Source organism: Acomys minous (genome assembly GCF_964271855.1).
Source record: "Acomys minous genome assembly, chromosome: 7".
NCBI lineage: Eukaryota > Metazoa > Chordata > Mammalia > Rodentia > Muridae > Acomys > Acomys minous.
Genome location: NC_140488.1, coordinates 9,115,964 through 9,140,268, shown reverse-complemented (window position 1 = coordinate 9,140,268; position 24,305 = coordinate 9,115,964). Strand labels below are relative to the sequence as shown.

Sequence of the window (24,305 nt, the reverse complement as noted above, 5' to 3'; positions counted from 1 at the left end):
GAATCACATGAAAAGAAAACATCAGTTGAGAATTTTCTAGATCAGATTGGCCTGTAGACATTTCTGTGAGGATTGATTTATTAATATATATAGGAGGGTTGAGCCCACTGTGGGCAGCACCATCCCTGAACAGGTGATTGGGCTATATTAGAAAGCTACCTAGACATGAGCCTATAAGTAAGCTAGTAATTAGCATCCTCCATGGTTCCTGTAGTACCTTTCTTGGCCATGATGTGCGTTGCTTGGCTCTTTTTTTCCAAATCAATTAAAACATAGATTCATATAAAGCCTATCTATGCTCATAGTAGCTTTTTAATAATATCCCCCAATTTAAAAATAATACAAATCACTTTTACTGGATGTTCTCATTTCATTTTTGGTGCTGTGATAGGATATTCCCACCAAAAGCAACTTGATGGAGGAAAGGGTTTATTCTGCTTGCAATTCCAAATTACACTCCATCTCTCAGTGAAATCAAGGCAGGAACTCAACACAGGAACTTGAAGGCAGATCTGGTTGCTTTCCTACAAAGCATTAACTCTGATCAAGTGACTCACTTTATCAATCACCATAGAAATGTCTACAGGCCAATCTGACATAGAAAATTCCTCAACTGAGGCTTTATTCTTATATGATTCAGGCTGTGTCAAGCTGGCAGTTAACACTAAGCAGGGCAGTGAATAATCATATTATGAGACTACCATTTGGTAGAATAATTTTCATCAACAACAAAAAAAATCAATGATCTGCTGGTATAGAAACACTTTAGATGAATCTTAAAGGCATTATGCTGAATCAAATGACAGATTCACAATTTATATGTCATAACCTTAATTAGAAAATGGAGAATTTAATGGTGATGAGTAATTCAGGATTATATCAGATTCTAGACTCTAGTTCTATTACCATAGGTAGGTCATAGGTGCACATATATATCCCGTATGTTTACACTTAATGTTGGGTTGTAAACTTCTAAAACAAATCATATCATATTTGTCTTTGAACTTCTAATACATTATGCACCGGAGGCAGAGCACAGAAGAACTTGCCATAGACTGCTAAATTCAAATATAGAGACACTCATGAACAAAATCAGAAATAGAATGCAGGTCAAGTCCTTTCACATTTCTATACTTCTTGAGTTCCCAGAAACGGCAATTTTTTCAGCACATCTTCTTTGAGAAGATTAAGCATTCTTCCAGCTCCCACACATTCTAATTGCTATATGCATCAGCCAAACTAAAGGAAAATGCCATCTCAGAATGACCTGGCTCTAAGAAATTTCAAATCTTGATGAGCTGAGCTCTTGCTGAGATGATCAAGGCAGTTTTCACTGGTTATCAGTGATTTTCATTGACTGGGAAATTTGTGGTAAATTGGCAAGGTGCTCTAAACAAGATTATAGACCTTTAAAAGGACTGCCAGGAATGATTTTTAGAAGGACCTTCTATTATTTCAGATGCTGATGGTTTCAGGTCAAATCCTTAGAATAATTTTGTAGAAATCATGCTGTCAGATCTGTGGATCTGTGTTGTTTTTCTGTCAGCCTAGCAAGTTGTTTTATTTTATGCTTTGTAGCTTTGACACCAGAACGCAGCAGTTGCCCATTGGTTAACTTTCAGGAGACTAAAAGCTCTCTCTCTCTCTCTCTCTCTCTCTCTCTCTCTCTCTCTCTCTCTCTCTCTCTCTCTCTCTGTGTGTGTGTGTGTGTGTGTGTGTGTGTGTGTCCAAGGATACTTTGTTTATAGAAATCGTCAAGATTGTAGCATTCAGATGGAACCATATTTTCCCATTTCAACCAACCAAACTCACTTGACCATCCAAATAAACCTCATAAGTTAAATCAGGTATTGTTTCTAGTTTTGTCTGTCATAAACACATCCAAATATTGCAAAGGCAAAACATAAAAAATAAATTATTTCAGCCAAACAAATCCTTTTGCAAATTAACATTCAGCATTCTTTATTTACACTTTCAGATGGCTAACACTGTGAACTATTGTCTATGTGGAAGCAGCTACCAGACTCATCCTTTCATAACCCAAGTACAGTCAAAAGCTCATGTGTGGAGACATCTGTCTATGTAAGCATCCAAAGTGGCTTGTCACTTCTCTAGGACCCTGCCCTGTATGTTACATAAGAATAATGAAAATGAAAGAATTGGATAGTACATGCTGCTTATCATCTTAGTATGGATCATTTACTTTTGCTTTACCAGTGACTTTAACTTTACAGTTCTCAGTGTTGACTATACATGAGAATCAACTTGAAAATATCTGATCAGCCTTTTTGCCAGAACAATTAAATCAAAATCTCCAACCACAGTTATATACATTTATACTCACTGCAACTTTAACTTATTTGAGATTGTTATATTCCATAAGAATTTGATAAATATGGACTTCCATTCTTGGAGGAACATTGCTAAGAGTTTGGAAAATGTTGGTCAAAGGACACATAATTTTGACTAAAAGACGGTTATAAAGCTGATCTTGAATTTATACATTAACATGACTATGGTCATCAGCAATTCATATTGCATACTTGGAAACTGCTAAGAGTGTACATTTTAAATGTTCTCACAACAAAAGCACAAATATATGAAATGGTACATATATTAATTAGCTCCATTTAACCATTTGATAATATGAGTATAAGATATTTTGTCACATAACACTTTTAATGATTCTATGGGAGTTTTATAAATTATGCATGCCAACAGCAATCCCTTCTAATTCCTTCCATGTCTAGCTTCCCTTGTGATATCTCCACACACAAAGAAAGCAGAAGATAAAAAATATTTTCTAAAAAGGAAAAAAGTTAAAATTAAAAGGAAAGTCCACCTTATGTTATCTATATACTCATTGGAGCATAGTCAATCTGTCAGTGGCCTGCCCCTTAAATAGAACCGAGTCCTTCCCCTCCCACACCTCTACTGGAACCCATTCATTGTGGAGAGCTACACTTAGGCATCTCTGGCACACACTTCAGAGTTCTCTTTGGTGGTTTCCTGCCTAGGCTGTTACTTTGGGGGTGATCTTGAGGAGGGTAGCAGATATGACAGAAGCCTCCCATGTCCCACCCTCTCAACTGTGTTTCTGAAGTTGTCAATATAAAGGCAAAAGTAGCCTCCTTGTTCTTCATAGTCAAAAGGAACAGAGATCCCGGACCTCCACTCAGTTTCTGGCAATAGCACAGACCATGAACATGCCCTAATGGTGCAGTAGGACCAGAGACCCACACAAGCCCCTCAGAGGCTGCCTGAACCAGAGGCATCAACATGGCCTCGGGTGGCAGTGAAGGTCACCTACATCAATAGGGCCCCCAATGGAAGCATGGCCTACGGACATCAACATGGCTTCAGCCTACAGCACAGACTACAGACATCCACATGGCCTTCAGTGGTAATAAGGACCAAGAACACCAATATAGCTCTCAGCTGCAGTAGGACCACAGACTCCGCCATGGACCTCAGTGGTAACATGGACCCAGACATCAGCATGGCCTAAGGTGGCAGCTCAGGCCACCCTTATCAACATGGCCCCTGCTAGCAACCCAGCCCAAAGACTATGGCATGGCCCCACGAAGCAACACAGACCACATCCATACACATGACCCTCAGTGTGAACATGTGCCATACACATCGTCCCAGAATCTAGCACAGCTTGGCCTGGGCATAGTGCAGGCCTGGTTGTTTGCTCTTCTTCCACTAAGTGCCCACCTAAAGACATTTGTAAATACCATAAATTTTAGTCAACTAAAAGTAATATATCGATGGCTAGCATATACTGATAACTAACTTATGTATATTAATTATTTTATATATATTAATTTATTTATTTTTAAAATAGGTTTGGTTAATGAATTCCCGTTTTATTGTTAGAGAAATTGAGGCTTAGGAACATTAATTTTCTCAAAGTCATTAAGCAGATTAAGTATCAAATTTTAGTCATTCTATCTCCAGATTATATATAATTACTTCCTTCTCCTACACAGATATTTCTTCTAATTTTCACTAAATTTGATCACTAGTTTTGGTTTCTGTTCCCTCCCTTTGCCCCTAAATATGCTGCCATGTTTTAGACTTGTTTTCTGTCTTTACTTTGGACCCCTGCTTTAGTTCTTTACTTAACCCTTAGCTCAATGCACCAGAACCACACATGGTACCCACCACAAATGCTACAATTTAATATCTGTCCCAGTTTCATTTATGTTGCTGTGATGAAATAATATGGCAAAGCAGCCAAGAGATCATGAGATGTTTCAAAAAATAATAATAAAGCCTTTTGCTACCAACCTGATGATCTAATTTGATCTCCAGGCTCCAAATGGTAAAAGAGAAAACTCTCTTCCAAAAATTATTCTTAGATATTGACATTCATGTACACACACACACACACACTATATATATATATTATATGTCTATATATAATATATATATTATATGTCTATATATAATATATATAAACACTATATATACATAATTTTTAAAAATTAAGGTAACAGTAGAAAATGGTTTATATTAGTTTACAATTTTATGTCAAAGTCCATTGTTGTGGGGAAGTCACAGTGACAAGGGCTTGAAGTAGTGAATGACATGCATAGTCAAGAATAAAGAATGCATACATGGTTAAGCTGCTGCCTTGCTTGTGTTCAGGTCCATTCATTGTGTGTGTATATATATACCATGTTTTCTTTACCATTAATCTGCTGATGGACATTTAGGTTGATCCCATATTCTGGTTATTGTGAATACCACTGAATATAACCAAAGAATGCAAATGCTTTTTCAACATGTTGATTTTATTTTCTTTGGGTACATACTCATCAGGGAGTTCCATTTTTTTTCACTTTTTGACAAACTGTCATACTCTCTTAATGGCTATGTGTATTAATTAACACCCATACCACCAGTACACAACGATCTTCTTTGTCTACATCAGTATCACCCTGGTTATATTGTCTTTGCCATTCTAATTGAGGTAACTCATTGTAGATTTATTTGCATTTCTTTAATGAGTAATGGTGTTGAGCATTGTCCATATGTGTGTTGCTTGCTTGCATGTCTTATTTTATGTGATATCTACTGAGATATTTAGCATGTTTTATAATCAGATTTCTTTTTACTATTAAGATATATGAATTCAAATACTGTTATGTTAATCATGTATGTCTGCTTTGTACAAGGACCATATAGTTTGAGGTATTATTTTTTCATAATATATGTTAAAATATTCAAATGTGATTCCTTCGATGGAATGAATCCATACAAGACATTTTTATAATTGAAACTACTGGGTGTTTTTAAAAATATATGTTTTATACATGTCATTATATTTTGTCCAAACACACAGGCTACATGCTAACTAGAATAAACCCTAATATGTAGTTTGAATGGTAGTGATACATCGTTGTGATAAATAACGGGTTGTAAAAATGTACACTCTGGTGTAGAATGTTGATAATGAGTGGGGCTGTATATATATATATATATATATATATATATATATATATATGTCTTGTCAAGGTGCTCATTGGAATTATCTACACTTACATTCAATTTTGCTATGAATCTATAACTAAAACTTGCAATGTAGTAAAGGTTTCTCTTAAAATTTTTCACTCTTCCTGGTTTCATGAACCTCATGAGTTCCGGGAAAGTAGATTAATGCCACTACATTTGGCAATGTCTAATTTTTTGAGGAACTATACAATTATAAAGATGTACCATTTATCCATCCTCATTTGCAGTGTATGCTCGTGTATGCTCTTTGTTTCTGTAGAATTTATCTTTTATCTTTTTTTCTTTCATTGGAAATACATTTGACATAAAATATATACTGATTATACTTCCCCCTCCCCTTTACTCTTCCCAGTTTCTCCCCCACCTCTCTTCCCCTCAAGAGCCACTCCTTCTCTGTCATTCATTAGAAAGTAATAGGCTTCTAAGTGACAATAACTAAACTTCATAAAATTAAATATAGTAAGATGAAGCAAAACTTTCATATCTAAGTTGGACACTGAAATTTAACAGGATGAAAAGTCCCAAGAGTAGGCAAAAAAGTCAAAGATATACTCTTTCTCATACTGAAGACTCTCATAAGAATCCTAAGCTAAAATTCCACTAAAATCAGAAATAACACAAAGTTGCACATACTCTTCATATCTATTCAATACAGTACTTGAATTTCTAGCTATAGCAATAAAACAACTAGTTTAAATCAAGGGAATGCATTGGAAAGGAAAAATTCAAAGTATTGCTATTCTCAGATGATAGGAGTGTATACAGAAGAGACACCAAAAATTCTACCAGGGAACACCTACAGCTGACAAACCCTTTCAGCTGGACATGAGATTAATTTTTTAAAAAATCAGTAGCTCTCTTATAAACAAATGATATGTGGGCTGGGAAGGAAATCAGGGAAACCTTTACAGCAATCACAAATAATAAAATATCTTCAGATAACTCCAACGAGGCAAGTGAAAGACCTGTATGGCAAGACCTTTATGTCTTTGAAGACAGAAGTTGAAGAAGAAAACACAAAATGGATCCTCAGAGACTAAGCTGCGTGTCTAGACATCTTCACGAAAAAAATGAGCCTAAAAATTCACATTTCCTAAACAAGCCTTCTACTTTTCACCGAGATAGGCAACCATAGCTCACCATTTCTGTAACATTTTTTTATTTTCAGAAAGAAGAAAGAAGTACCAAGGGCATTCGATGTAGGGGTGAATCATTCATTGAAACACTTTGACGTTGCACCTCAATTATTTTTTCTCCACTCACGTAACAACCATTTTTCTGTACTCACAGTAGCAGACAACCTTGTAATCTGCTAGGAAGAAGCCATGAATTCTTTATTTAATGAATAGGATCATAATAAAGCACAACTCAGGATTTAGTATTAGCCCTCAATGTGATCTTAAGATAACAGGGAGACATTTGAAATTCCTTATAAACAGTGTGGTAGGCACAGGTTCTATAGAAACACAAGAGAAAGTCTGAGAATGGAATAAGGATCCCTACGTGAAGGGGCATATAAAATAAAACCAAAGAAATGCCTAGTTCTGACTCTGATGAAGGAGAAGTGCTAATGCAGGATGCTCTTCCGGGTCTAGCCCAGGCCTGGATTTACCACCAAAACAGTGGCACAGAACTTCTCTCAGATAATTCCCCCACATTGTCCCAAAACTGAGCTAAGGAAAATACCAGAGAAACAAAGCGTTAAACATTCTGGTAATTTACCCAAAGGATTATTAGAAAGACAACCTTTTAAAATGTGGCAGTGGTCCTAACAAATGAACCTAATAAATGTGAGGGAAAAATCACATTCTACCTAGGTATCTCCACAATGAGTCTTAGACTTTGGAGTTTAATTTGACAGTTTAAGACATGTGTTTCAGGGTTGAGAACGGTGTCCTCGTGTGTATAAACATATTTGAACTGTCAGCAGTTTAAGCAAAAACCTAAATGAAGGTATCAGAATCTAGACTAAATTCATGGATTCAACTTAGAGTCAAGACTTCAAGAAACAACATGGACTAGTTAGTACATTTTCTGGGGCAATCAAGACACTACTTCTCAACAATGGAAAGAGAATTGGAAGAAGTATGGAGAGTCTACATAGGCATGACACATGGTCACGAGTTTGGAGGTAGGTAAGAACAGGGCATGCTTAATATGTGTTGAAAACCAAGTTTAGTCTGATGAATGGTCAATAGAAAAGAACTGAGGCTACAGGAACAGGCAGCAAATTAACAGCAAAACTGTATAAAACATTTGAATTATCATCACAGCAATGAAATGTTATCAAAAGGTTTCATTCAATCAGAACAGTAAAAAGCTAGATTTTCATTCTAGAAATAACCATCTGCCTAAAGAATGGGGGTGGATTTTGAGATCAGATATGATGCACATATGACAACGGTGCAACCAGGAGCAGACAAGGGAGGGGGTTACAATCAGGATGTAAAGTGAACAAATTAAAAAATAAAAAACTAAAAAAGAGTTCAGACAAGATAAGATGGTATGATGGACATATGACTAGAGGAAAGTAGATAGAGTCCAGAGGTATTTTGGAAGCCATATGCCACAGCATATGCAGGAAAACCAACAGCCTTGGGTATCTCCATTCACCTAGGTTTAGTGAGACACTGGAGACTGTTTCTAGAAGGAAAAGAATCTCAGATATGAGTCAGGAAATTGCTGCTAATCAGAGTCCCAAATGAAGCAAAAGCTAACAGCAGTACCTTGTGACAGGGAGGCTGTGACTGAATGCCCACTGAAGCTCAGGATCTCACGGGAAGGAATATGAAGGGGGTTAAGAACCATTTAAAAAGAATTACTTCCTGCGGGTGAAGGCTTCTAGTTGTCTTTTCCGCTGTATATAATCTCCGGGATAGAAGCAAACACAAACCTGAAATTGATGAGGGGCAGTATACGCCATTGCAGGGACAAGAGCAGAGGAAGATAATTATGTCATCATATGTGAATCTAAAATCCTAGCAAGGCTCAGTTGAGAGACTGTTACACAATGGGTGAAAAGAAGCAAAATTAAGCCATGGTTTTCCTAGAGCCCATGATCTACATACTATGTCAGACGCATAGAGAAACAGATTGTTAAACGTCCTGGTACCAAAGGGTCAAATGCAACAAATGATGAATGTGCTCTTTAAAAAATTGTATTCTCTAAATGTCTCCTGGAAAACTCTGACTCAAATGAAAAATAAAAAAGAAAAGCTGTCAACTCTGATATATTGGGAAGACAATTCAAGCAGCTGCTATTTGTATTTTATTTTTAGACATATTTATTTTTTTCCTTTCAAACTGATAACAACTCTGTAACATTATTCCTTCTTCTAGGTCAAACAACATCTGTTGTATAAAAAAGAAAATGAACTAATTCACATTGTCAAGTTTACAACTTCCATTGTTACTGTGCTGCAGCAGTACTGCAGTTCTTTTACTTCCTGTCAGAAGACATCCTTATTGTCAATGGTGTCAATATCCAATGGGCTTAGGGTTATTAAAGCAGACTGTAACACACTGTTGAGGCTTTCAGGATCAATAATCATTAGGCAGGCGCTGATATGACAAACCACAATGGCTCAAAATGAAAAGTTTCTGTTTATTATTAATATGGTACCCTGACTATGTCAAGGGATAACTTCAGAAAGTGGGTAAAGTCACTTCTGAAGCTTGTTCATAATGATAAGCAAGAGATATTTCAGAAATACAGTGAGAAAGTTTTCATCTAATGATGCGTTACTATAGCATAAATGTTTCCCACATCAACCCCAGCCTCTTTCAATTTGATATGCATGCTATTTGTTCCTCTCTGGAAGACTCTTCTCCCTACACTTTCATACTTATTTTCCAATGCCTACATGGTAAGTATCAATTCAATTGTCATTTTCATCCTTTTAAGCTTTGCATCATTCTAACCAACCACCTGAATCAAGTTCTTTATAAAGACAAGATAGTTTATTCAGTTCATACTTTTGAAAGCTTGAGTTTAGTGCTGTATAGATTTTGTAGTAGGGGCCATCCCTTGGTTCTATCACATTGAATACGTAAGTATGATGAGAGCACACACATATGTAGAGGCAAGCAAGTTGTAGCTTCATAAAAAGAAGCACAGGATAAACCCAGGATTGCTCTTTATATATAAATATTCTCTAAAAATTACAGACCCTTTCATCTACAGAATAGAACACATCCTTATCATATCATGAGCTTTCCTGTCTTAGTGATTGTCAGAGCTGAAATTTTCTTTAGATTTGTGCAATCATTTATTTACTGTTTATCTCCCTCATCATGCTGGCATTCTCGTGTATGAGTATATGAACCATGCCTAATTTACCCATTGCCACGTCTCTGGCACTAAACAATAATGCATGGAATACAGAAAATGTTCAGCAATTATTATCAGATGCTACAGTCTTCCAGATGTAGCCTGCATGGTGTCTAAAGAAGAATAAACAGCTTGGAGAGTAATGCCAAACACTTCCTATCCAGGCTTTGAAGTGGCACGTAATCAGTTCTGCTCACATTTAACCAGCTGGAAATTAGCCATAGGACCACAGGGGGGACAGAAATGTAGTCTTATTGTGAGCAGAGGTAAAGGAAACAGGATAAATGAATAGCCAAACTACTTTTTCTTTACTCTCTTCTACAAGTTACCAATTTCCACATACTGGAGAAAGGTGACAAAAACAACTTAGCTCTTCTACTATGGTTTAAAAAGAGGGCTTTATCCATTTACCTAAAAATTCATAATTTTATTTTTCTTTACATCTGAATCATATTTCATTGTGTATATATACCACATTCTCATTATCCACTCACCAGCTGAAAGGCATTTAGGCTGTTTCCACTTCCTAGCTAATCTAATTCAAATATGGCTGAACAAGATGTACTTGTGGAACAGTATATACATGCAAAGGAATGGTATAGCTGGGTCATATGGTAGATTTACTTTAAGTTTTTTTTTGAGAATTCTCCACGTTGATTTTGAGTGTGTTGCAACAATTTGCAATCACACAGTGAATGAGGGTTCCCATCCCCATGCACCAGTATTTATTGTCAGTTGTTTGTGTGTGGTTCTGAATTATTTTTATTACTACTAAGTTTAATATATATATATATATATATATATATATATATATATATATACATATATATATGAGTTTCTTGAACTCCTCTGAACGGCAGCTTGAAGTTATACCATTGAGGATGATGGGTGATAACGCTCCCTCCAAAACTATCTAACAAAACTCCAGTGCCAGGCACGGGAAATAGACAGAAAAACTTTTTCCATGGTGTTGGTCAGAAGAGTTCAAGAAACTCCCAAAACAGTTACCTCCTAAAACTTGAAACTAAGATCCTATTGTTGAAGAAACCATACTCTTTGGACACAGGCCTTGAAGAAATCAAACAGAACTGGCCTAGAAGCGTTTTCTGAGAAGAATGGCTTTCTTAGTGTTAGAAAGTGATATGAAAGCTGCCAATAAAGAAAACCAAGAGTGAAATAGTGACACTTGTGTCTTACATGTAAGTAATAGCTACATAATTGGACTTAAAGCCTATTCAACAGGAGGGAAATCATGCCCAGAACAAGAAACCCAGCCAGCTTTGCTTGGCTGGTGAGGTGATGTACTCTGGTGGAGAACATATGGCTGCCACTCTCCTAAACTATACTTTCTAAATGCTTATTCTTATACTCACAGATAAGTATAGTTCTCATCCCTCATCAAAGAAGCTTCCTTTTGCAGCAACCAAAAAAAAATCACAGAAATCTATAACTAGTCAAAATATAGAGAATAACTGACCGTAGGGTACTCAACCACATTTGATACATCTATAACACATTCTCTATACCTAATGCTTAGGGAGCATCGTGGAAGAAGAAGAAAAATTATAAGAGCCATAAGACTAGGATGTCTGCTGTGAGTTTCATGATGAGATGGGGTTATGCTCATGGAATCACAAAATAAATAAACCTCAATAAAATCTGCACAATGACAACAACAGTTGTTATGAAAACATAAAAGGGGAAATTTCACAAGCCCTTACACTTAATGAAGAGCTATAGGCAAGTAATGTCTTCTGAGAGAGGGAGATTAGATCTTTTCTAAGGATGAATACCCTGTTGATTATCCAATCCCAACTGGTCAGACCTAAACACAGAGAACAGCAACAACACTAAATGGATCCATCAGGATGCATTTAAATATGCATATGTATTTATATATGTAACTATAATAATTAAAGAAGAGGTCATGGATTTGAAAGCATGTGGGAGGAGATTCATAGGAAGACCTGAAGGGGAGAGAGAGAAATATGGAAATAAAATAGTACTCACATATAAACTCCATACTAAGAATATTGGAAAACATCAAATGTAAATTACATTACTTTCTATTTACCTAAAATTATACATATATACATTTGTGTGTATGTATATGGATTTAGTTTAAATAAATTTTTGCTACTTGGTCTAACAATGCCATCTCCCTATAAGTCATAGGCAACCTAACAAAACTCTAGAATCAGACATGAGAAGACACCTTTCAAGTTGTTGATCAGGGGAGTCCTAGAGACTTGCAAAATAAAGGAGCCTATTTCTGTTGCCTTTGGTTGGTGCACAGAGGCTGAATGTGGTGCCTATTGTTGAAGACACTATACATTTTAGACACAAGACTCAGAAGATCCAATCTAAAAGTCCTGGGAGGACTAGTTTTCACGATACTAGAAGGTTCTATAGAAACAGCCAAAGGAAGGAATCAATCAATAGTCCTATCCATCTGTGATTCCTATGAATCACAACAGTGACCAGCATGTAAGATAGCCTTTATGGGTACAGTAGTGATACTCACCTATAATGGGTAATCAAGAGCTGCCTAACTGGATTTAAGGCCAACAAGAAGGAAATCATGCCTGGTATTGGAACCTACCCCAAATACCTCAGACTGATGAGGTTATGGATCTTAGAACAGAGCTCACTACTACCACTTTATTAGAGCAGCATAACTCATAACTGCTTTCAAAATATGTCTTATGCCCACATATAAGTGTAGCTCTCACTCTTCATCAAAAGGCTTCTCTTTTCAACAGCCAGAGACAATTATGGAAAACTAAAATTGATCAAAATGCAATGAACTACAGATTATGGGGTACCCAGCTCCCATTGACACACCTACAATACAAGGGATACACTTAAGACTCAGGGAACTTTTGAAAGTGGTAGAGACTGAGAATTGTAAGAGTCAAGAGGACCAAAGAACCTTCTGTGAGATTATATTTCCTAGAAATGATAGGGAAGCCTCGTACTTACCTCAAAAATACAACTACCCAAAATAGAACTGAAAAATTACAGTACCAGTGTGGAAAAAGGAAATCTCATGTGACCCATCTCTAGACAAAGACAAAACTATGGAATGCTGAGAGTTGGAAAAAATTAATCTTTTCCACCGTTGAGTCTCTTAATTGGTTATCCAATACCAAATGGTCATTCCTCAAATCCAATAATTACAAGCAACACTGTAAGGACTGAACAAGTTGTATTTATAAATGTGTGTGTGTGTGTGTGGTGTGTGTGTGTGTGTGTGTGTGTGTGTGTGTGTGTGTGTGTGTGTGTGTGGAGGGTGTGTGTGCAAAAACAATAAAAATTAAAGAAAGAAAGACCATGAATTTTAGAGGGAACACATGGCAGGGGTTAGAGGATGGAAGATGATGATGTAATTATATATCTACTTTTCATTGAGAATTTTTCATACAATATATTTGGATCATCCCCATTACCATCCTGACCTGCTCCAAGTCAATGGTATTTTTGAGACCTTTTTGTTTTATTTTGCTTTGTTTCGGTAGTTTTATTTTCTTTCTTTCTCTTTTTACTTTATTGGTCTTTTGCTTATTTGTTTTAATTTTTCCTTTTGAAGGTTTTTTGTGCATGTTTCTTATAATTATATTTTAATTGAAAATAAAAATAGTTTTTAAATTAAGGGGAGGTAGTAAAGTGGTAAGAATCAAACTAAATAATAAATAAAGCCCAAAATATTTTACTTCCCATCCCTATTCCCTTACCAACAACAGCCATCCTTTATTCCAATTAAAGTTGAAGATTTCTAATAATTTGTCTTGGCTAAGGCTTGCCTTTTGTATATATCTAAAGAACTGCAGAACATATTCCAGGTCAAGTTCTCTGACATAAACCCTTTGATAGAGTCCCATTACCCACCATAGATTACATGGTTTATCATGACTTAGTCCTTAATACCTTCTGAAAGCAAACAACAGATCTGCTCTGAAAGCTTCCCAGAAAGTTCTAAATACAGTTATTATTCCAGGATAATGTCCTGTATTTATTCAACAGTTTTAGATGCTGCTTGACATGAGTGTTACATAAGCCCTCTAGCTCTAAGAATTACTGTTTTAAAAGAACTCTACTTACTTTAAATGGTTCACAATTTTCTATTTCTATGTGTATTATGTTAAGAAAACAGAAAGTTCCACATCGTTGAGTGAAAAACATTTATGGAATTCTTTTTCTCTGAATTCTCTGTGTATAGATGGTCCAGACAACCAAATCTATAGTTATGAACAATGTTACTCAAAGTACATCTTATCCCTATGATTATATGGTCAATGTTTTCTATTCTTTGTGTATCTTGCAGTTCTAAACAATTAATATACATATATACTTTACTTGATGACTCATCTCTCTTCTCCCTATTCCCTATTTTCTTTTTAGATAACTGTAAGATAGTAATGTCTTTGGTGTTAGCATATATGTAAATATGTATATGTGTATTATACTGAAAACAGAATAGAAATGTTTATCAAGGTACATGAATATCTTCAATAATAACATAGTAAAAATTATATTACAAAAAAAGAACTCTACCAGAAAGAGGCCCTTATCACCTAAGGACATGTCTTACTGTTTTGGACTTCCAAAGCAAAAGTGTCACTGACTGGGTGGCTCAGACAACAGACATTTGTATTTCCTCCCAGTTCTTAAAACTAGAAATCTTGGAGTGAATTTTTCTGAGATATCTTTCCTTGAATTGGAGATGCCTTATTATCCCTATGTCCACAAATTTTTCCTGTGTGAAGTTTTCTAGGCAAAGCTCTTCTTAGAGGGGTACCAGTAAGACTGGAATAAAGCCTACCCTTATGACTTCATTTCGCTTTTTCAAAAACACCATCTCCAAATAGTCACAATGTGAAATACAGATGGCTAAGACTTCAGCATGTGAAGTGAGAGAGAAAGGGGCCACAATACAGCCCATAACAGATCACCAAGGTAATGTAAAAGAGTAGAGCAGTCACAGGACTGCAGTAAATGAATGCACCACAGGAAACAAATGGCTCTTTCCTGAAGGTGTTAGTGAGTGGACACACACACACACACACACACACACACACACACAGAGAGAGAGAGAGAGAGAGAGAGAGAGAGAGAGAGAGAGGGGGGGGGGTGGGCGGGCACGAGGGGCAGGGAGGGGGGAGATTATAGTTTGGCAGGTTTGAACTCAGAGAATTTTGATTTAAATGATCTTTGCATCTATCTAGTTACTGCAGTTTTGTGGCATTGCTTTGGAGTTGGTTTTCCACTGGCTGCTGCACATCCCAAGCAATAAAAGGGATTTGAATTGTAATAATTTGGCATCTTGCTGTCACTCACATTGGCTTGACATGCTTGTCAGGCTTTGGAGGGAAATCACAATTAAACACACACTTTTTGTGCTGAACCTGCCACCCTTCTATTTGTTTCCTGATAAATATGGCCTTTCCCTCAAATTCTATTCAAATGCCAGCCTGTGATCAATTCTGGTGCCTGTCCTATCCCTGCATTCTATGACAGCCCTGCCTGCATAGAGGGCTTTGCCCCTTTAGAGAGATGTGTTCAGAACTTAGTCTCCCCACTCCTCCCCCAGCCAGAACTCAGCAGCTGCTGAGCAGAAGTGGATTTGGGGAATGCCAATGTGACAATTACACAGGTACTCAGAGGACCTGAGGCTCTGGTTTCAGCAGCGTGGCAGCTACAGGGAAATTAAGAACAAGCTGTTAGGAGAATATTTCTCCTTAGGACATGATGAAATCTCCGAGGTGGGGTGCATGGACAATGCCTGCCTGCTCTACTACTGGCAGCTTCCAAAAAGAAAGAGAAAAGCTACAGCTTACTATTTGATATTTAGAATTAATTAGAGCCCCTAAATCCCATCCCAACCTGCAGGCTTCTTAATGAGGCCAATGGATTCATCTTCTTTAGGGATCATTACAGTGCCTCTCAATGCCCTGTGGGGTTCAAAGCACTGCAACATGCTGCGGTTTCACCTGGGTAGGCGGTCAAGAAGGAAGCCAATCTCCCCAATTTCTAGATGAGTTTTTCTGGGACATTGAACCACTTTACCAAGGTCATACAATCAACAAGCAGTGGAAACTGGATTTGCCTTCTCGCTGATCTAACGCTAGGCAGGGCCCATGCAGTGAAACTGTGCTAATTTACACTGTCCCTCCCTAAAGAGACATGGCTGCTTTCATGTAAGGGAGGATTCGAAAAAGAAAAAAAATTTTCAATTGTAGATGAACAGAAAATAATAAATCAGTGTAAGTACATCCTATAACTATGCTTCTTCTAGTTTTTATACAATTGACATTATATTTATTCAAAGTTTAAATTCAAATGGAGATTCCATTTTTTACTTACTAAATCCAATGCCTGTGCAACAGTGTCCTAATAAGGCTGGCTAACTACCTGGACATCTGATATTTCCACACATGCCTCTGCATGTCTGCCTAACAGTGCTTTCTTACATGGGCCCATACTTAAAAAGAACAGGTCTCACCTCCTTTTCTTCTTGACGTTTGTGTGGCTGACCTGTCATTGACTCCTAAAGAAGCAGAATGAGGTTATGCTGCTCCTTCTTGTCCCTGCTCTCCATTCTCCAACCTACCATGATCCTATTATCTCTCACCCGGGTCATAAGTGTAGCTCTGCCACAGTTAGCAGATAATTTCCAGATATCTTCTGACCAAAACACAGGTCATTATCTTAAAGAGAAAGACTTCTAAAGCCCCTCTAAGCTTGACACTGTTGTCTCCAAAGTGTTTTGGATGTGACAGTACTATCTACTTCTACCACCAACATACATAAATACAGGTGAGTGTGTACTATGGTCCTTAACCATACTGGGGATCCCAAACTCCCACCGTACAGTCTTACCTGTTTATAGCACTCTACTGACCTTGAATTTCACTGCAGTAACTATCCCTAAGTCAACTACTACTGCCCCCCAAAATGCTGGGTATTCTTCTTACTCACAGCCATTTAATCATTTTGCCTTTGCCTCAAACACCACTGCATTATCTAGCCCCTTTTGGTACATGCCACAATATGGTTCTGTTCTTGCTATTTGGGCTCATGCCTGAGCTTGTTTTTCCATTGTCTTACATCCCTAGGAAACGAGAGGTATTTCTGTGCCCGCTGTTTCCTCTGTAAATGGTTTAGTGCAACATAAGGCAATAATACCTTCAAAGACATCATTTTACATTTATATCCCAAACTAAGTCTTTCAGGTAATAAGTTTTCCAAACTCTTCCTTCTGAAACCAGAAAGCTCCCAGGCACAGCTGCTGTTGCTCCAGCTTCAATTCTGTCCTCTCCTGGGGTATCTTAATTTTTGAAGACTGCTTCTCCTTTTTGTTTTTTCAAAACAAGCCAGTATGTTCTATTGTTTTCTCTGGCTTTATCTTGGGCGGTTGAATGATACTGGCCTCATAGCCTCATCTATTTGTTGGAACTGTTTGGGAAGGATTAGGAGATGCGACCTTGCAGGAGGAGGTACATTGAACATGAATTAAACTCTTTCTTCTGTAAGTTACCTTGGTCATAGTGCCTTTTCAGATCAAGAGAAAAGTAACTAAGACAAGTTCCCTGCACTGCAGAAGATTTCTAAGGAGATCAGAATAATTGATGCTGTGTTCTCATAAATAAATCACTGGCCTTTTGGAATATAAGAGAAGTTCTGGCAAAAAGGAGGAAACGAAGTCCCAGGCCTTATTTCACCTTATAGCCAAAAATACACAAATTGACTTCCAAGGTGGCTCCCAATAAAAACTTTGAATAGAAACACCATTTGCTAGTCCCACCCTCATAGACTTGGGCAGCTTTCTAATACCCATTTGACATGGTCCTTGTGAGTTAGGCCTTGAGATGGCTGCAAATCCAGCTACTGTCATGACTACACCTTTTTGGAAGCATTGAACTAGAAACACCCAGGTAGTCTGTATGCATATCCCTGCCCCTACAAAGTGGGAGATAAATCACTAAGAATTTGTTATGCAGTAGTAGATAACTAATATGCCGCTGATGCTTCCACATATTTCTTTTAAACTCGAGAGACGTGGGATGCAGCTAGCTTTGTCAAAGATGAAGTCTGGAAGCACACTCATCATACTTAATATCCAAATGTCATTTTCTAATGCTGCAGTCAAAATGATAGAATCAGTTATCCCCAGAGACAGTTGTTGAGGCTTTATAGCTTTAAAAATCCTGCTTCATGAATCCCAGAGCCATATGCAAATATGAAACTGAGCCTTTAATAAGTCACTTGATTTCTGTTTTAGTTAATGAGCTGAAAATACACTATTTTACACTAAGATTAAACTGCTAAAATGTTTCACTCTGGTCTCCGGTTGGTTGTAATTAAAAATAGGAATGTAAGAACATGTCAAGTTACTTGCTCTCTTCTAGCATCTCGAAGCAAGGAAGGGGGCACTTGTTGCCCTAAGAAATCTCTGTGTGGAAGTGGAAGGGTGAAAAGGAAAGAGGCCAGTCTTCAAGATCTACCCTGAATTGTCAATGGTGTGTCATATGGCTCCATCTCCAACAGCAGGGTGCTTGCAAAAAATAGCACCTGTGCTTGCTAAGGAAGACAGAGGAAGGAAAGGAACTCCTAGCTTTTCACTCTCTGCACAACACTGTGCTCCTCATCTTGGAGCCCACAAACACACAGGAGGACAAGAGTGGTTTTGGGGAAATATGGGGAATCCATTACACATACTAAGAAACACAAACATGTACAAAATGTATGTGTATTTTTGTATGAGCATAGGTAAGATATGCTATGTATGAGTATTAATATATGTGAGAGAAAAAAGAATCTGAATGTATGTTATGTTTTGTTGTGCATATATGTGTGAGTGAGAGTATGTGTATGAGTCAGAAAGAATGTGTGGGTAAAGTATATCTCTGAAGGTATATCTTTGTGTGTGCGTATATATATATACATGTATATATGTGTTTGTGAGAAATGGTGGGCAATATTAATGTATATGAATGTTTACTCACATGTGTACATATGTGGGCACAATACAATTATATGCATATGGACATATAAATGTATGGATTATAAGTATATTCATATTGATAGAAATATGTATATGTATTCACCTACGTGCTAAAGTGGCTATGTATATATGAATAACTGATATATATATATATATATATATATATATATATATATATATACATATATGTATGCGTACAGGATGAAGAATATGTTCCTTTCTGTGTATGTGCATGTATATTTGACTGTATGGATGATGTCGTTATTTTGATAAATGAATGAGACGTGTGTACGCATGAATTTATTTAGGTGTTTGTGCTAGAGTGGAATGGGTGTGTACAAGTATATTGTTTGAGTATTTAGATCAGAGAATTATTTATGTGAATTTATGTTAATTTTAAAATCACACACACACACACGTGTGTGTGTTGTGCTTTGTCTTCACACACACCCGAAGAGGAAATCAGGTCCCATTACAGGGGGTTGTGAGCCACCATGTGGGTGCTGGAAATTGAACTCAGGACCTCTGACTGAACAGCCGAGGCTCTTAACCTTTGCACCATCTCTTCCACCCCCTTCATTTATGTTAATTTTGATGAATGGAAATATATAAAATATATAAAATTCTGTGATGAATATTGTAGGATATTCAATTTAATTCTGTGAGTATATGGCTAAGATAGTAGAAAAATCGGTACATGTTTGTTAGAAAGTAAGGCTATGATAGAACATACATTTGTTTGAGAGTTTCAGTAAAAGGCTACATATGTGTGTGTGTTTGTGTGTGTATTTAACAATTGAACATAGTATCCAACTTAGATATATACATAGAGTTGGAATAGTGTATATGTTTGTGAGCATATGAGTGATAGTCCATACATGTATGGTGTGTATATATGCCTATGTGACTATAGGTTAATTATCACATATATATTTATACACATATATACATACATATACATATACATACACACACACATATATATATATATATATATATATATATATATATATATACAAGTCAGCATATTGATGAAGTATGTTTCTGTGGTGAAACTTGTATTTAAATGACTGCATAGGGTGATGATATTGTATACACACATATGCATGCTATTATGGTAGAAATAAAAGCATATATATAATTTACATGTATATGCTTTCTTGTAACTTTTTGGGTGAGCTGATATACATGAGTATAGTATGAAAGGAGAGACTGCATATTTTCTTGAGTGCATATATATATATATATATATATATATATATATAATGATCATATATATGTTACTGTATATAATCATGAATGAAATTTGATCCTTAGGAACAACTAATCACAGATGCTTTTTTTTTTTTTTGGTTTTTTGAGACAGGGTTTCTCTGTGTATCCTTGGCTGTCCTGGGATGACTTTGTAGACCAGACTGGCCTCAAACTCATAGCAATCCACCTGCCTCTGCCTCCCGAGTGCTGGGATTAGAGGCATGCAACACCACCGCCCAGCTAACCACAGATTTTTTAAAAAAATTTTTTTAATCACAGATTTTTTTAAAACTCAGAAAAACATTCCATCTACTCAGAGCATGTATACATTTTTCTCAATTCCCTTAACAATGTACTACTGACTATTGACTAAGGACATAGATTGTATTAAGAATGATAAATGATCTAGAGAAGATTTAAAATGTAGAAGGGTTATCTTCATAGGTTCTATGCAAGTATTATACCAGTTTTATATAATAGATTTGGGCATCTGCAGATTTTTGTACCCAAGAGTGATTTGGAATCAACCCCCAATGGATACATGTGAACAACTGTACTTATGCCATAGTGGTGTGATAAAAGACTTTAAGAGAGCATATATCACACTATATTTGTGAACATGCTCAGCACAGTGCTTGGTACCTAATAAATCTGTCCAATAAATGTCAGTTTTCATAATATATTGTCCTGAGAACGATTATCAGCAGCACATTATCAAAAGAGCCTATTGAGCTCCTGGCAGTTGTATTTAGGAACCCCTTCCGGGCAAAATGGGACCACTGGAGAGGAGGAATCTGAGGAATGTGTCCTGGTTGTTTCTGCTTCTAAAATGCTGTATGCAACAGATAGAAGCCTGAGAAATACCACAAAGAGCTCTTGTTTCTCACACCCAGATGGCTTCTTAAACAATGTTTCCCTACAGTTTTAGTAATCAAAATTGTCTTCGGACAACTCCGCTTATCCATCCTACCACTGAGGAGAAAGTCTGGGAGCCAACAAACTGAATTGCTTGGGTGGGGGAAGGCCTGGGGAAGCTGGCAGCCTGTACCATTTGAAACTGGTAATTAACATTATTTTAGACTAATGCTTATTGCAAAGGATCTACTCAAACACCAACAAACTTTTTTATGCCTACTCTGAGCTAGCCACTGTTCAAAGACCAAGAGAAAAAGTGTGACTCTTAAGAGTCCTTAAGAAACCCTCAGAGCTCATTTATGATTTTTTTTGCCTGTGTGGATCATGGAAAGGTCTGCCCATCTGCTCCTGTTGACTAAATTTCATTACTCACAATGTTGGAATCCTCCACATTATGAACACAAGTGGAAACAAGAAGGAAGAGGAGGAGGACGACGACAACAACAACAACAACCTGTGCAGCTTGTAGGACAAACAGATTTCTAATCCCTACCCACTGCAATTCTGATTTGACCTTCTAGAGAAAGGCCCAGAAATGTGCATACTTCTGCCTTCAGGTGATTTAAGCTGGTAGCCCTGGAGAGGAACACCAGAACAGAAGCATGGAGATCCAGAGTGAAACGGAACTGCAGACATCATCATTCTGCAAGTCAGCTAGGGAAGAGGTTTGTTGGAGGACACACAGCCAGCTATTGAGAATGCCCTGTTCTCCTGCATTCATCCAGGTAAAGAACCATTTATCAGTGGCTAGGGACATGAAGTCACATGAGGGGTCTTTTCCGTATTCCCACTGCATTCTACTGTAGTTTTTAAGGAGTCATGCCTCAGCGAGTGTCTGTTGGTTTATGTTAATTACATGTTTAGAAGGCACTGGGGAAGAAAACATTTATTGTACACCAGAGCTTCAAAACACATAAAATCCTTACTAGCATTTTGTATTAAATAACAACAGTACAGATCAACAATGAAATACTGTACCTAGGGAGAGGTCTGGATGAAGACATTCTTGGGGGATCCTGGCTCAAGAGAAACTGGGTGTGGCGGGAAGCATTTCATGGGAAAGAGCCTTCAAAGATACTTATAAAAGGGACAGTCAAGTGCTATTTTTAATTCAACTTTCACACCATTTGACAGCCTCTCCTATTACTCTCTACCTCTCTCATTCATTTCGGATGCTGAACATTGTCAGATGCTTTTTAAAAATCTAAGCATACTGTAGCCCCTGAGTTTCCTTTATCTGTCATGACAGTGATGTCTTCAAAGAACTTCCTTAGGTTATTTTAGAATGACCTCCTTTAGCCTCAAGCTTAGTTTCTCAGAAAGCTTTCATTAGTGTTGGCTGAAAGGGGGAAGGCCAGAAAGGTACACTAGCAGCCCCACTAAGGTGACATAGTCAGCCTTTGACAGAGAACTGTGTGGGTGGCCCACAGTGTTAGTGCAGGTTGGGAGCTGAAGCACTAGCTTTAAAATGAATGAAAAAATTTCCAATGGCTGCATGCTGACAATAGGCTGGTCAAAGACAAGACAGAGCCTCCTCTGCCCTTATCCCCACAGCTTCTTTCATTATGGCATACAGGCACACAGGGACTATGATGATGTCAGCACCTATCCCTGAAAACTGTCCCCCAAAGGATATCTCCTGAGACCAAGATATAAGGTGCAGCTTGTGTTTGTTTATTCTTTCCCCTGAGTGTAAAGGAAGTTAATAAATAGGCGATGCTGAGCTAAGTAGAAAGTATTGGCATCCTTCATAACCATGGAGGCTTGATTTCATCACCACTGGAGATATTTTGCTCATCCTCATGTTCTTTACATTAAATAGTGCAATATTTGGAAATATTCTCTACATTTTCTTCCATATATTGTACTTTAAATCATTTCTCAGGTACCTACCATACCTAACACAATATAAAAAGTTATATAATAGTTGTTAGGCTATATTGTTTAGGCAATAATGATATGGAAAAGTCAATACGTGTCCAGTATTGACACAAATTTATCCCTAATTTTTTTTTACCATGGATTGGAGCGATTCTACAGATACAGAATTCATAAATGTGGAGAAGACCAGGAATTGGCATGATTCTACTTTCAGGTAGGCGCAAGAGAAACACCAAAACAGAATGAAAAGGAACTGCAGACATCATTACTCTGCAGCCTGTACTATATGATTCAAACACCTTGAGTTCCCTCATTGACTCAATAAACGTTGAGTCAGTGCTTTCAGTGCCATCAAAGAGCTTACCATCAGCTTGGCAGCGTTGCTGATTGGGTCTGACATTTTTCTATCACTTATTTATCATTCTCTTTTTCTTGTGGGATTAACTAACCCCTGCTTTCCAGAAGTTTCTTCTCTTTGTATTGCTACCTAGTTTTTCTGGGGCCTGCTCAGTTGGGATCTGACAGGGAGAGTCTTCTGGCCTCTGAATTCTGTGTCCAACATCCCATGAATATCCACAAACATATTTATATTTCTTCCCATGCAAAAACTAGATGTATATTTCAAAGTTCTCTCCACTGTAGACTAGGGTGTGCTCTCTCTGTTGATGACCATTCACTATCTTCTAATGGAGAAATGATGGAGGAAGAAGAGCAAAAAACCACTTCTGTAGGCCAGTCAGACATCACAGGTATAGGCGTAAGATGGCAATCCTCAGGAGGACCTTGTGAATCACTCTCCAGCTTGGTTAGGAAGGAGACTTTGGAATGTTTGCTAATGTTTGTACAGGGCTCATAAGAAGGTAGAGACGCACGAGAAGCCATGCTATAATAAGCTCGTGCAGGTAATTCAACATACCAACAAGTGGGGATTTACAGGCAGTAGTTATCATCACCCTCTTACTACATGGCAGTTCACCCATGGCACCAAGATAAAGAATTGTCCTTCTTAAGTTCTGAGTTTTACATCCAAAGAAGGGTGCCCTGAAGTATATTGGCTCTTTAAAGTATCTGTCTATGAAACACAAGTTGCTAGGAGGTGGAAGTGAATAAAAGAACACAGTAAGGGAGCGCTGCAAGCCTCTAAAGGCAAACGGCTCTCCTTTCCCGTCCAGCAACATTATGTAAGGTAGGGTGCAAGCCAAGGCTTCAAGACATCAGCAGGTGCTGAGAAACACTCCACAAAACTTATGTTTAAAGGTCTGTGTAGATTTTTCTGCATAAGGAAGCCATATCTTCATTTCAGGCCCAAGACCAAAAAGAAGTTAGAAGCAGTACATTATTCAAAATCCACTAGGCATTTATTCAGTGTTCATTTCTTTGTCATTGTGAATATGAAAC

At 37.4% G+C, this 24,305-nt stretch overlaps 1 long non-coding RNA gene across 1 annotated transcript in view; it reads right to left on the bottom strand.

Annotated features, from left to right (window-relative positions):
- The window catches only part of LOC311601350, a 78,436-nt gene that overhangs the window by 52,941 nt on the left and 1,190 nt on the right, over positions 1-24,305 (bottom strand). The gene's annotated exons all lie outside the window — the stretch shown is intronic.